This window comes from Artibeus jamaicensis, unplaced genomic scaffold, assembly GCF_021234435.1.
Source record: "Artibeus jamaicensis isolate MK-2021 breed Jamaican fruit bat unplaced genomic scaffold, CSHL_Jam_final contig_463, whole genome shotgun sequence".
Taxonomy (NCBI): Eukaryota; Metazoa; Chordata; class Mammalia; order Chiroptera; family Phyllostomidae; genus Artibeus; species Artibeus jamaicensis.
In genome coordinates this window covers 898,645-913,917 of record NW_026521841.1, presented here as the reverse complement: position 1 = coordinate 913,917, position 15,273 = coordinate 898,645, and the positions used below count along the sequence as shown (strand labels likewise).

The 15,273-nt window shown below is 40.0% G+C and overlaps 1 pseudogene; it reads right to left on the bottom strand.

The window, feature by feature from the left end:
* Positions 1-512: 512 nt before the first annotated feature.
* Positions 513-14,885, bottom strand: LOC119057802 (reticulon-3-like; annotated as a pseudogene).
* Positions 14,886-15,273: the final 388 nt, after the last annotated feature.

Genomic DNA, 15,273 nt, shown 5'->3' with positions numbered 1-15,273 from the left:
AATGGCACTGGCTGCTCCCTAGAGGGAGAGCACAGGACTGGTGGGTCTTTTTCTTGAAGTTTTTATCTGTTTATTACAAGCAGGAGTCTTAGAGGAGGTCTCAGGGGAAGAATTCAGCAGAATATTCATCAGTTCTCCAGGTGTGCCCTTTTAGGATCTTGATCTCCTCTGATTGGTCAATAGCAGGGTGGAGGGTCTTTAGTCATTGCAGTCAGTCCTGGAGTTGCCTACCTTTTTTGCTGCTTTTCTGGGCTTGGAGCTGAAATACAACTGAGGTCTAGATGTTATCTCCAAGCAGGAAAGGCCAGGGGAGAAAAGGTTACTCTGGGGGTGAGGTCCTTGTTTTCCCAGTTCTGCCCCCTGCCAGGCCCTGGGGCTTTCTGCCCTGGTGACCATCTGCACCTGGCTGTAAGTTGCTCCGCCATTAGGTTCAACTATCTGTCTTGAGTTTTCCTATTCCACTTGCCAAGGAATTTTCCTAGTTTCTTACTATCTTGTCTCAGTACTATCTTTTACTTACAAGTAACAATATAAACTGTTGAGTGGTATTTAAGTAACTGTGGCACTTCTGGTTTCCATGTATTTATTCTGCCTTTTTCCTTTCGATTACAGGTAGTTTTGCTTGGATCTTTTTTTCTTTATTTTCTTTCTTTATTTTTATTTTTTTAATATATTTTATTGATTATGCCATTACAGTTGTTCTATCCCCCCTTCATTCCCCTCCACCCTGCACATACCCTCCCCCACCATTCCCCCCTTTAGTTTATGACCACGTGTCTCAAGTTCTTTAGATTCTATATCTCCCCTACTATTCTTGCCCTCCCCCATCTATTTTCTACCTACCATCTATGCTACTTATTTTCTGTACCTTCTCCCCCCCTTCTCCTTCTCCCACTCCCCTGTTGCTAACCCTCCATGTGATCTTCATTTCTATGGTTCTGCTCCTGATCTAGCTGTCCTCTTAGTTTGCTTTTGTTTTAGGTGTGGTTCTTAATAACTGTGAGTTGGCTGTCCTTTCACTGTTCATCTTTTTTATCTGCTTTTTCTTAGGTAAGTGCCTTTAACATTTCATATAATAAGGGCTTGGTGATGATGAACTCCTTGAATTTAATCTTATCTGAGAAGCACTTTATCTGCCCTTCCATTCTAAATGAAAGCTTTGCTGGACAGATCAGTCTTGGATGTAGGTCTTCAGATTTCATGACTTGGAATACTTCTTTCCAGCCCGTTATTGCCTGTAAGGTGTCTTTTGAGAAATCCGCTGACAGTCTGATGGGAACTCCTTTGTGGGTGACTGTCCCCTTATCACTTGCTGCTTCTAGGATTCTCTCCTTTATTTTAATCTTGGCTAATGTAATGATGATGTGCCTTGGTGTGTTCCTTCTTGGGTCCAGCTTCTTTGGGACTCTCTGAGCTTCCTGGATTTCCTGGAAGTCTATTTCCTTTGCCAGATTGGGGAAGTTCTCCTTTATTATTTGTTCAAATAAGTTTTCCACTCGTGGCTGTTCCTCTTTTCTTTCTGGCACCCCTATAATTCTGATGTTGGAACGTTTAAAGATGTCCTGGAGGTTCCTAAGCCTCTCCTCATTTTTTTGAATTCTTGTTTCTTCATTCTTTTCTGTTTGGTCATTTTTTTTCTCTTTCTGGTCCACTCCTTTGATTTGAGTCCCAGTTTCCTTTCCATCCATATTGGTTTCCTGTGCATTTCCTTTCATTTCAATTAGTTTAGCCTTCATATGTTCCTCTAATTTGTGACTAAAATCAACCAGTTCTGTGAGTATCCTGATCACCAGTGTTTTGAACCGTGCATCTGAAAGTTTGGCTATTTCTTCATCACTTAGATTTATTGGCTCTGGGGCTCTAAGTTCTTTGTGAGCCATGTTTTGATCTGTTCATGCCTATTAGGTATGAGGAGCAGAGCCTTAGTTGTTCACCAGGGCAGGGCCACCCAGGTCACTGGTTTGTGATGCTGTAGGTGGGGGCAGGGTCAGAGAGGGACAATGGGGGTCCCCTCTGCCGCTTCCTGCCAGTGGGGCCTGCACAGTCTGTCTCACTGCTCACTGCTTCACCGGTTTATCTGTGCACAAATGTGTGACCGTGGTCAGCCCTCAGTGAGTCAGCCCGCTTCTCCACACCTGGGATCCACCTACGGCTGCCGGCGCGCCTGGGTCGCGTGCCCAGGTCGCGTGCCCTGGTCGGTCCAGTGGATCTTTCCTGCCTGACCCCGCTCTGCTGCTGGCTGTGCCCCTCTTACCAGTTTGGCTGAAGGGTTCATTGTTGTCAGACTTCCGTGAAGTTCAGTTTTCTGTGGCTTTGGCAGTATTTTTGTTGCTAAAACTTTCTTGTTTTTAAACTTGGTTGTGGGAGGAGGCACCTATGCCTCCATCTTGGTGGAAGTTTTCTTGGATCTTTTTAACAATCGACTTAGTCTGATCATGGGCAATGCCAATGCAGTGATCAATCTGGGTCTTGTACTTCTCATAAACAATTGGAACACTGAAAATGAGCAGTTCAGCAAGAATCAGAAGGGTGATTTCATTGAAAATGGCAGTAATGTGGGTCATCAGCCATATGAAGACAGGAACTTCAAGGAGTCAACAAGATCTTCTACCAGAAAGAGACAAAAAATGAGTTTCATAGCCCTGTTAATGTGCACCAGGGCAGCTTTCGAGTAATTTTGGAAAGCTTCTGGGACAGAGTAATGTCTACATCCAGGTAGGCCTTGAATGGATGGTCTCTTCTGACTTTCATACATCTTGGAGGACAGACTTATAGACCATGAAGCTGACAGTGACAGAGAGAGAGCCAGGATGAAGTAAGAAACCCCACTAATGACACTGAAAGCTTCCAGAGAAAGCAGCACAATCAGCGTGGTGCCAAAAACAAACCCAGTCTGCTGCACATGTCTCTGGATGACCAGAAGATAGATACTGCACCACACAGGAGGTGCGGCAGCCCTTTGCTTCCAGGGCAGGGGAGACTTCTGGGCTACCCCCATACCCTGCTGCTGTTGCATAGTGCAGAGGGCTCAGCCCCAAGGACAACAAGGAGATGCTTGGGGACTGAGTGGCCCCCTGACAGTTCTGCCATAGCTGCTCAGGGGCAGGAACAGGGAGGAGAAAGAAAATAATAGGTCAGGGGACTCTTCAAAATCCTGTCGTTCTTCCTGCTCCAAGGACAGACCAAAGAGCAATTAAAAATCTTAACTAAAAACATAACATCTGAAATAAAAATTTACTCAGTAAATCAGATGGTAAATGTCAGAAGCATCAGTGAACTTGGAGAGAAATTAACCAAATAGGTCCAATCTGAAGAGGAGAAAGAAAAACATTGGCAACAGAATGAATCTCAGGGACCTATAAACAATGTTTAAAAACCTTAACACACTTGGATTTGGGGTCCTAGAAAAATAAGAGAAATAAAATTGGGCAGTAAAAACACTTAAAGGAATAATGGCCAACATTTTCTCAAAGTTGGTGAAGGACACATACTTACAGATTCAAGGTCAGCAAACCTATATAGAATAAATAACAACAAAATTGCAACAAGGCATCTTATTGTCAAATGAGTGAAAACCAAGGTAGATAAAAAAAAATTTAGCCCTGGCTACGTGGCTCGGTTGTAGCATCATCCCATACACCAAAATGTTGAGGGTTCAATCCCTGGTCAGGGCACATACTCAGGTTGTGTGTTTGATCCCCAGTGACAATCAATAGATCTCTCTCTCTCTCTCTCTCTCTCTGTCTCTCTCTCTCTCTCTCTCTGTTTCCATTTCTCTCTAAAATCAGTAAACATATCCTCGGGTGAGGATTAAAAAAATTTGTGAGCATTCAAAGAAAAACAGCACACTGTATACAGAAAATTAATGATAAAAATGTAACTACCCTCTCATCAGTAACATTGGGAGCCAAAGATGGTAGAATAGCATCTTAAAAATGCTAAAAGCACTCCAGAATTTTTTATTCAGAGAAATATTCTTCAAGAATGATGGAGAAACAAAGCTCTTCTCATAAAAATGAAAACTAAGACAATTTATTACTAGCAGACCTGCACTACATAGCATGTAAAAGATATTTTTCAGGCTGAAGGGACATAATACCAGGTAGAATATTCAGGAAGGAATAATAAGCACCAGAAATAAAAATATATGGACAAAAATAATAGAATATTTTTCTTCTTAATGTCTTAAAATGCATTTGATTGTTTAAATTAAAAATCATAATGTCAGTAGGGTACTAAAGTAAATGTATTTATACAGTTTCAAGTTTCCTGCATTTTATGTGAAATGCTGTATTATTTTGGTAATCCCACTGTGATCAGAGGACATAGCCTGCATGACTTCAGTTCTTTTTTAAAAATTTGTTAAAATTTGTTTCATAGCTCAACATCTAGTTTATTTTGGTGTGAATATCTTGTTTCCCCTAATATCAGGAATAAGGCAAGAATGTCCACTCTCACTGCTTGTATTAAAAATTGTACTGGCCTGGCTGGAATAGCTCAGTGGATTGAGAGCAGGCCTGTGAAGCAGAGTATCATGGTTTGATTCCCAGTCAAGGCACATGCCTGGGTTGCAGTCCAGTTCCCAGCAGGGGATGCACGAGAGGCAACCATACACTGATATTTCTCTCCCTCTCTCCTTCCCTTCCCCTCTAAACATAAATAAATAAAACCTTAAAAAAAACTGTACTGGAAGGACTAGCCAGTGTAATAAGGCAAATAAAATGAAAGGCCTATAGATCAGAAAGAAAGAATTAAAACTATTTCTACTATGAATTGACATGATTTTTAAAAATATTTTTGTTGAAATACAGTTTTTATTTTATTATTGTTCAAATACAGTTTTCTGTCTTTTACTCCCACCCCAGCCCACCCCTCAGTGCTCTCCACCTCCCTCCCATTTCCATCCCTCTTAGTTTTCGTCCATGTGTCCTTTATATTTGTTCCTGTGAATCCTTCCCCTTTTCCCCTGAAATTCCCTCCCCTCTGGTCCCTGTCTGCCTGTTCTCTATTTCAGTGTCTTTGGTTATATTTTGCTTGCTTGTTTGTTTTGTTGTTTAGCTTCCTGTTAAAGGTGAGATCATATGGTATTTGTCCCTCAGCACCTGGCTTATTTCACTCAGCATAATGCTTTCAAGTTCCATCCATGCTGTTGCAAAGGGTAGAAGCTCCTTCTTTCTGTTGCATAGAATTCCATTGTGTAAATGTACCATAGTTTTTGGATCCATTCATTTACTGATGGGCACCTAGGTTGCTTCCAACCCTTGGCTATTGTAAATTGTGCTGCTATAAACATTGGGGTGCATAGGTTCTTTTGGATTGGTGTCTCAGGGTTCTTGGGATATAATCCTAGCAGTGGAACTGCTGGGTCAAAAGGCATATTCATTTTTAGTTTTCTCTGAAAATTCCATACTGTTTTCCATAATGGTTGTACCAGTCTACCATCCTACCAACAGTGACCTAGGGTCCCCTTTTCCCCACAATCTCTCCAACACTTGTTGTTTGTTGCTTTATGGTAGCCATTCTGACAGGTGTATAGTGGTATCGCATTGTGGTTTTAATTTGCATCTCTCTGCTAGCTAGTGATATTGACCATCTTTTCATGTGTCTCTGGATCCTCTGTATGTCCTCTTTGGAGAAGTGTCTATTCAAGTGTTTTGCCCATTTTCTAATTGGGTTGCTTGTCTTCTTAGAGTGGAGTTGTGTAAGTGCTTTGTATATTTTGGAGATTAAACCTTGAAATAACATGATTTTTTACATAGACAAATCTTACATAGAACTCTGCAAAACAATTACAAGAATTTAAAAGTTAACCTAGCAAGATCACACAATACAAGTCAGTGTGCAAACAATTAGAAATTTAAATTTAAATTTAAATTAAATACTATTCAAGCTATAAAAAATATACAATATTTAGGAGTAAATTTTACCAAAGATGTGCAAAACCTGTATCAGTGGAGAGATATACCAGTTTCATTATGACTCAATATTGTTAAAATGTCACATTCTCTCCAAATTTATCAGTACTTATGGATCCAATATAGTCTAAGTCACAACCTCAATAGATTTTTTATTTTTTAATTTTTAAAAAAGATGTAGTTTATTTTTAGACAAAGGAGAAGGGAGGGGAAAGAGAGAGGGAGAGAAGCATTGATGTGTGGGAAGAACATCAATCGGCTGCCCCAACCTGGGACTAGGCCCCCTAACCCAGGCATGTGGCCTGACCAGGAATCAAACCGGTAACCCTTTGCTTTGTGGGATGATGATCAACCAACTGAACCACACTGGCCAATTCCAGTATTTCTCTTCTTATGATTGGTGTATTTCACTTAGCATAATGTCCTCAAGTTGTAGCATGTGTCAAAATTCTCTTCCTATTTAAGGCCGAGTAATATTCTATTGTATGTTTATGTCACATTTTGTTCATCCATTTATCATCAATGAACATTTGAATTGCTTCTACCTCTTGGCTATTGTGAATAATGCTGTCATGAACATAGGTGTACAAATCTCTTCAAGATCTTGCTCTTATTCTTTTGGGTATAAACCCATCAGTGGGATTGCTGAATCATAGGAATTCTGGTTTTAATTTTTTGAGGAAATGCCATACTATTTTTCACAATGGCTACACCATTTTACCAGGATTCTCACCAGAAAGCACAAAGTTTACAATTTGTCGACATCCTTGCCAACACATTGTTTTCTGTTTTTTTTTAAATGTTAGCCATTCTAATGGGTGCAAGTTTTTCTTGTGGTTTTCATTTGCATTTCTCTAATAATTAGTGATGTTGAATATTTTTAACATGCTTTTAGCCATTTGTATATCATCTTTGGAAAAATGTCTATTCAAGTCCTTTGCTCATTTTATAATTAGGTTTCTTTTTCTATGGAGTTACAAGTTCCTTATATATTTTGCATGTTAACCTCTTCTCAGATGTATAACCTGAATGTATTTTCTCCCACTGCACAATTTGCCTTTTTCACTCTGCTGACTGTGTCCTTTGATGACCAGAAGTTTTTAAGGTTGATGTAGTTCTATTTGTTCACTTTGTCGTTCATTGCTCAGGCCTTTGGTCCATATCCAAGAAATTATTGCTAAATCCAACGTACTTACATTTTTTCTTAGGTTTTCTTCTAGGAGTTTTATACTTATATGACTTACTTTTAAATTTTTAATTCATTTTGAGTTAATTTTTGTATATTGTGTAAGGTACTAAACATTTTTATTTATTTATTTACTTATTTATTGAACTTACTGGGATGACACTGGTTAATAAAATTCCATAGGTTTCAGGTGTACAATTACATAAGGCATTATCTGTATATTGTATTGTGTGTTCATCACTCCATGTCATGTCTCTTTCATCACCATTTATCCCCCCTTTACTCTCTCCTGCCTCCTTCCTCACCCACCTTTCCCTCTACTAATGATGATACAGTTGTGTGAATTTGTTGTTTTTATTTGCTTAATACAGGCCCTTAAACCCCTTCCCTCTGACAGCTGTTCCTATTTTGTTTTTTAGCTGAACTTATTTCATTAGATCCCACATAGGTGTGAAATCATATGGTACTTGTCTTTCTCTGACTGGCTTATTTTACTTAGCATAACACTCTTCAGGTCCATCCATTGACCTGCAAGTAATACAGAGATTTCATTTACATTTTAACTATTTTCCCTTAATGATAACATTTTGCAAAACTATATATAGTACAATATCACAAGCAGGATATTGACATTGATACAATCCACCAATCTTATCCTGATTTTTTCGTGTTTACTTGTAATCATTGTGCACTTGTGTTAGTTCTATGCAATTTCATCACCTGTATAGACTCTTGTTGTCACCAACTCTGTCAAGATACTTAATAATTCCATCCCCACAAGGATCTCTTGTGTTGCTCTTTTATAAACACACCCACCTTTCTTCCTCTCCCATTGCTACATCCCCAACCTCTGCCAATCCCTAATCTGCTTTCTACTTCTAAAACTTTCATTTCCAGATGTTACATAAATCACATAGGATGTAATCTTTTGGGTTTAGCTTTTTTCATTCAATATAATTTCCTGAAGATTCATCCAAGATGTCACATGTATCAATAATGTGGTGTCTAATGTGGTGTTTGTTTTGTGTGTGTGTTGGTTTTTTTGTTGTTTGTTTGTTTGTTTCTGAGTAGTATTCTATGGTGTGGATATAACACAGCTTATTATACAGGTTTTTGTGTGGACCGCAGTTTGTGTTTCTCAGGAATAATGCCCAAGACTGCAATTTCTGGGCCATGTGTTAATTGCTATTTAATTTTATAATAAACTGATAAACTTCTTGACAATGAAAAAAACACACTTATTTCCAACCCACCTCCAGTGGATACCCACTGAGAATCTCTACCTCTTCATCTATTAAATTGATGCAGTTAGAACATAGGAGCTGACCTAATTCTATAGGCTGCTGAGTCACACAGAGGTTGCATTTTCAGCCTCACTGGGTTTCTTTTTTGACAAGTCATTGAAAAGAGACGAGGAGGCCTCAGGTATAAAAAAGGACACTTAGGAGGATTCAAGGACTCAAAATACTCTAAGGGTCTTCCTCCTCTGCCGGTGGAGGGCTTCATTCTTCCCCACAGCATGAGGCTGGTCCTGCCTTGTTTGAAGACTCTTACAAGAGCATGACAATTCCCCATGCTCCACCCTTACAAGACTGGCTTTCCTCCAGATCAGTAAGTAGAGTTAAATCCCAGCAAACCTTAAGATGATCTTTGCAAAGTAAAACCTGGGAGGAGAAGCTTACACAATGCAATAATAGTAAAATTTTGATATTTTTATATCAGGAAAAAAAAAACCTCAAGAAGTATGCGTGGTAGTGAATTCTGAGGGGATAGGTGAGAGTGAGAGGAACAAAACTTCAGATCTGGGTGAATTTTGATAAGTGTGCTTACTACAGATGTTAGAAGTTCAATACTAAACTCTTGATTTTATTCCCCATCTTCTTGCAGTTTTCCCATCTCAGTAGTGGCTTCATCCATCTTTCCAGATGCTCAGGCCAAAAGTCTGGACTCATCCTGAACTTTTCTTTTTTTCTCTTTTCATTAAAAAACCACATCAGCAAAACCTGTGTGATGTACCAGAAAGATCTGTTGAGAATGTGATCCCTCCTGCCTTGTGCCTGCTTCTATCACCATAATCCAAGTCAATGGCTCTCTTCCCTGGATTCGTGCACCAGCTTCCCCACTGGGCTCCTGTACACACTTCCCTCCCTCCAGTGTGTTCTTCACTGACCATCCTCTGTCCATCCAAGTGGTCTTTGGAAACAGGTCAGGTCATTCCACTCCTTTACTCAAAGCCTGCCAGTGATCTCCATGTTGGTGAGAATTGGCTAACTGGTTTAACAAACATCCCAAAACTTTCAGTGACCTCACTGAAAGTTTATTTCTAGTTTATTTCTCACTCAAGCAAAGCTCACTTGGTTGGGGGCTCTGCACCTCCAGGCAGCATGAAGACAGAGATCCCACACCCTTGATACACACTCTATGAGACCTCCCTGGTGTCAACAGCACACATGGGTATGAGAGAATATAGGAATCACATGGGAGATTTCCATAAACCTAACCTGATGTGGCAAAGTCACTTCCACCCTCACTGACTGATAACAATTCAGTCACATGGCCACATGAAATTGCAAAGAAAGCTTAAAAACATAGACTGGCTGTGTGTCACAGAGGAAAAGCCAACTGGCCAGTAGACAGCAGCCTCTGCCACAGCTTTTCATCTCAGAGTAGAAGAGAGAATCCTCATTGTGACCTGCACAGCCCTATGAAATCTGTCCCCATGCTGCTGTGTGTTGTCATCTGCCCTTTCCCTAACTCCCTCTGCCCAGGACTCATCAGTCTTCTTGGCATTCCTCAAATGCTTCAGCTACCCTTGTGCCTTGATGTCCACATCCCCTCCTTCACCTTTCACAGTGTCCATTTAAATGCCAACTTCCTGTGAGGCCTGACCACTGCATTTCACTGTCACTACCCCACTTAGCACTTCTAGAGCCCTTTCCCGGTTTCATTCTTCTTCAGAACACTTTCTGCTGTTTGACATGGTATGCATCCTACTTGTTTATTAGCATATAAACTCTCTCCCCCACCAAGATGTAAGCTCCAAGAAAGAGAATGTCTCTTCTGTTTTGTTCCCTGATGAATTTTCAGCAGATAAAAGAGTGCCTGGCACACACTAAGTGCTCAATCAAAGTTTGTGAAATGGTTCAGTGGACTCTTGACTAGCTGAACATGATTCTGTTAGCAGTTGCCTAGGCCGACGAACTCAGGATGCAGATATTCCTCACCAAGATTTAGAAAATGAATCCACTGTGCTGTGGCTCAGTGGATTGAGTGCCGGCCTGCAAACCAGGGGTTGCTGGTTTGATTCCCAGTCTAGGGCACATGCCTGGGTTGTGCGCCAGGTCCCAACGTGTGAGAGGCAACCACACATTGATGTTTCTCTCCCTCTCTTTATCCCCCCTCCCCATCTCTAAAATAACTAAATAAAATCTTTAAAAAGAAGAAGAAGGAAAAGAAAAAGAAAAAGGAATCAAAGTACTTAGGGAGAGAACTGTGGGAGGGGAGTTAGTGTATGTGACCCCATACTCACACCCTAACTTGGAGACCTAAGAGGACCTCAATATACCCTTGTCACTTTGGTGGTGGGAAATTCGTACGTGAGCAAGTGCCAGAGTGCCTGAGAAACCTGTGGTCAGTTGAGCAATTAAAAAAGGATCCATGCACACAGTGGGAGGAAGGGATCCTGGGTGATCGAGGCCATATAGCACATCTTCCACATACAAGGCAAGATAGCCACCAGGGCAACAACTCTGAGAGCACCGGGTCCCTGGGACTGAACTGGAAGAGCAGCCCACTAAGCTGCTTGATCTCTGTAACTGAGATGTTCTGGATATTAAGAATAGAGGTGTGACCAGAGACAGTACAATATAACATCCTAACCACACCTCCAATTCCAACACCTGAGAGAATCCCCTTCAGTGCAGGAGAGGTTGGAACATGTGAGGATGACCCCTGGACATCCTTAATGGTACTTATGGCCATCTATCAGAGTAACAGTGCACAGGACACAACATTTGAGCTCAAGAAAATTCCTAGAAACAAAAAAATGTTACTGAGTGAACTGGTCAAAATGAGGGTTTATGGGAGTCAGGTGGTAAATAGAGTTGGGGCCCAAGGGCATGTTATGTGTCTGCAAACACACCCTTTTAAAAATACATATATTTTATTGATTGTGCTATTACAATTGTCCCATTTACTCCCTTTATTCCCTTCTGCCCTGCACAACTTACCCTCCCTCGTCCCTGCCCTTAGTTCAGGTCCATGGGTCATACATATAAGTTCATTGGCTTCTCCATTTCCCATACTATTCTTAACCTCCCCCTGTCTATTTTGTAGCTACCATTTATGCTTCTTATTCCCTGCACCTTTTCCCCCATTTTCCCCCCACCCCCTCCACACTGATAACCCTCCATGTGATCTCCATTTCTATGATTCTGTTACTGCTCTAGTTGTTTGCTTAGTTTGTTTTTGTTTTTGCTTTTATTTCTAGGTTCAGTTGTTGATAGTTGTGAGTTTATTGTCATGTTACTGTTCATATTTTTTATCTTCTTTTTCTTAGATAAGGCCCTTTAACGTTTCATGTAATAAAGGCTTGGTGATGATGAACTCCTTTAACTTGACATTAACTGGGAAGTATTTTATCTGCCCTTCCACTCTAAATGAAAGCTTTGCTGGATAGAGCAACCTTGGATGTAGGTCCTTGCCTTTGATGACTTTGAATACTTTTTTCCAGCCCCTTCTTGCCTGCAGGGTTTCTTTTGAGAAATCAGCTGATAGTCTTTTGGGCACTCCTTTGTAGGTAACTACCTCCTTTTCTCTTGCTGATGTTAAGAGTCTCTCCTTCTCTTTCATCGTGGGTAATGTAATGATGATGTGCCTTGGTGTGTGCCTCCTTGGGTCCAGCTTCTTTGGGACTCTGAGCTTCCTGGACTTTCTGGAAGCCTATTTCCTTCACCAGGTTGGGGAAGTTCTCCTTCATTATTTTTTCAAATAAGTTTTTTTTTAATTATCTTATTGTTGTTCAAGTACAGTTGTCTGCATTTACCCCCCAACACTCCCCCACACTCCATAGTATACATAGAAAATCCTATAGACTCCACCAGAAAGAATACTCAACCTATTATAGTGACTTATTAAAGTGAATTTGGCAAAACAGTGGATACAAAGTCAATATTCAGAAATTAAAGGCATTTTTGTATACCAACGGTGAAACAGCAGAAGCAGAAATCAAGGGGGGAATCCCATTTGATATGGAAAAAAGAAAAATAAAATACCTAGGAATAAACCTAACCAAGGAGGTAAAAGACCTGTACTCAGAAAACTACACAACAGTGAGGAAAGAAATCACGGAAGATACAAATGGAAACATATACCCTGTTCGTGGATCAGAATTAACATCATCAAAATGTCCATATACAGATTCAACGCAATACCTATTAAAGTACCAATGACAGATTTCACAGACATAGAACAAATATTTCAAAAATGTATATGGAACCATAAACAACCCTGAATAGCTGCAACAATTTTGAGAAAGAGGAACAAAGTAGGAGGGATCATAATATGTGATATCAAACTGTATTACAAGGACACCATAATCAAGACAGCGTGGTACTGGCATAAGAACAGATATCTAGACCAATGGAACAAAATAGAGAGCCCAGAAATAAACCCAAGTCTCTATGGTCAATTAATATTTAACAAAGGGGGCAGCAGCATAAAATGGAGTAAAAATAGCCTCTTCAATAAATGGCATTGGGAGAACTGGACAGCTACATGCAAAAAAATGAAACATAATCACCAACTTATACCATACGCAAAAATAAATTCAAGGTGGATAAAAGATTTAAATATAAGCCCTGACACCATTAAATTCCTAGAGGAAAATGGGCAGGAAAATCTCAGACATTCAACACAGCAATATTTTCAAATAAATTTTCAATTTATTGCTCTTTCTCTTTTCCTTCTGGCACCCCGGTGATTCAGATGTTGGAATATTTAAAGTTGTCCCAGAGGCTCCCAAGCCTGTCCTCATTTTTTAAAGTATATTTTATTGATTATGCTATTACAGTTTTCCCAATTTCTCCCCTTTATGCTCCCTCTACCCTGCAGCCCCCGACCCTCCAGCATCCCTTCCTTAGTTTATGTCCATGGATTGTACTTACAAGTTCTTTGAATTCTGTTTCCTATATTATATCTGACCGCTCCCAATCAATTTTATCCCTATCAATTATGCTTCTTATTCCCTGTATCTTCCCCCCATTCCTCCCCTCCACCTTCCCACTGAAAACCCTTGATGTGATGTCTATTTCTCTGATTCTGTTCCTCTTCTAGTTGTTTGCTAAGTCTTTGTTTTTGCTGATTTTCTTTCTTTTTTTTAGGTTCTATTGTTAATAGTTGTGAGTTCATTGTCATTTTACTGTTCATAGCTTTTGATCTTCTTCGATTTCTTAGATAAGTCCCTTTAACATTTCATATAATAAGGGCTTAGTGATGATGAACTCCTTTATTTATTTATATTTTTATAATGTATTTCATTGATTATGCCATTACAGTTGTCCCCTCCCCCCCTTCATTCCCCTCTACCCTGCACACACCCTCCCACCCACATTCCCCCCTTTATGTTCATGTCCATGTGTCATAAGTTCTTTAGCTTCTACATTTCCCATACTACTCTTGCCCTCCCCCTGTCTATTTTCTCCCAACCATCTATGCTACTTATTCTCTGTACCTGCTCCTTCCTTCTCCTCCCCCCACTCCCTTGTTGCTAACCCTCCATGTGATCTCCATTTCTGTGGCTCCGCTCCTGATCTATCTGTCCTCTTAGATTGCTTTTGTTTTTAGGTGTGGTTGTTAATAACTGTGAGTTTGCTGTCCTTTCACTGTTCATATTATCTTCTTTTTCTTAGATAAGACCCTTTAACATTTCATATAATAAGGGCTTAGTAATGATGAACTCTTTGAACTTGACATTATCTGAGAAGTGCTTTATCTGTCTTTCCATTCTAAATTAAAGCTTTGCTGGCTAGAGAAATCTTGGATGTAGGTCCTTGCATTTCATGACTGAATATTTCTTTCCAGCCCTTTCTTGCCTGTAAGGTCCCTTTTGAGAAATCCAATGACAGTCTGATGGGGACTCCTTTGTAGGTAACTGTCCCCTTATCTCTTGCTGCTTCTAGGATTCTCTCCTTCATTTTCATCTTGGCTAATATAATTATAATGTGCCTTGGTGTGTCCCTCCTTGGGTCCACCTTCTTTGGGACTCTCTGAGCTTCCTGGATTTCCTGGAAGTCTATTTCCTTTGCCAAATTGGGGAAATTTTCCTTTATTATTTGTTCAAATAAATTTTTAATTACTTGCTGTTCTTCTTCTCCTTCTGGCACCCCTATAATTTGGATGTTGGAATGTTTAAAGTTATCCCAGAGATTCCTAACTTTCTCTTCATTTTTTTGAATTCTTGTTTCTTTATTCTGTTCTAGTTGGATGATTGTTGGTTCCTTTGGTTCCGAATCATTGATCTGACTCCTGGTTTCCTTCCCTTCACTGTTGGTTCCCTGGATATTTTGTTTTATTTCACTTTAGGTATCTTTCATTTGCTCTTTCATTTTGCAATCAAATTTAATCAGTTCTGTGAGCATTTTGATTACCAGGGCTTTGAAGTCTCTGTTAGATCTGTTGGCTATCTCCTCATCGCTTGGCTCTCTTGTTGGAGTTTTGCTTTGTTCTTTCATTTGGGCAATATTCCTTTGTCTCAGGGCACCAGCCTGGTTTATCTGGTTGACCATTTCTTTAATTCCTTGGCTGTCAGAGTTCCATGCAGTTTGATTTTCTGACACTTTCAGTTGTTTATTGATTTTAGATTGGTTGTTATCCTCCTTTTGGTTGTCTGAGGAAGCAAAGGTTTTCTACCTATGCCTTCATCTTAGCCAGAACTCTCTCCTCATTGTGTTGAATTCTTGTTTCTTCATTCTGTTCTGGCTGAATGTTTATTTCTTCCTTCTGCTCCAAACTTTTGATTTGAGTCTTGGTTTCCTTCCTGTCACTGTTGGTTCCATGTACATTTTTCTTTATTTCACTTTTCATAGCCTTTACTTTTTCCCCTACTTTGCGACCATACTCAACCATTTCTGGTTGAGTACCAGTACACTGATTACCAGTGCTTTGCTAACTGTG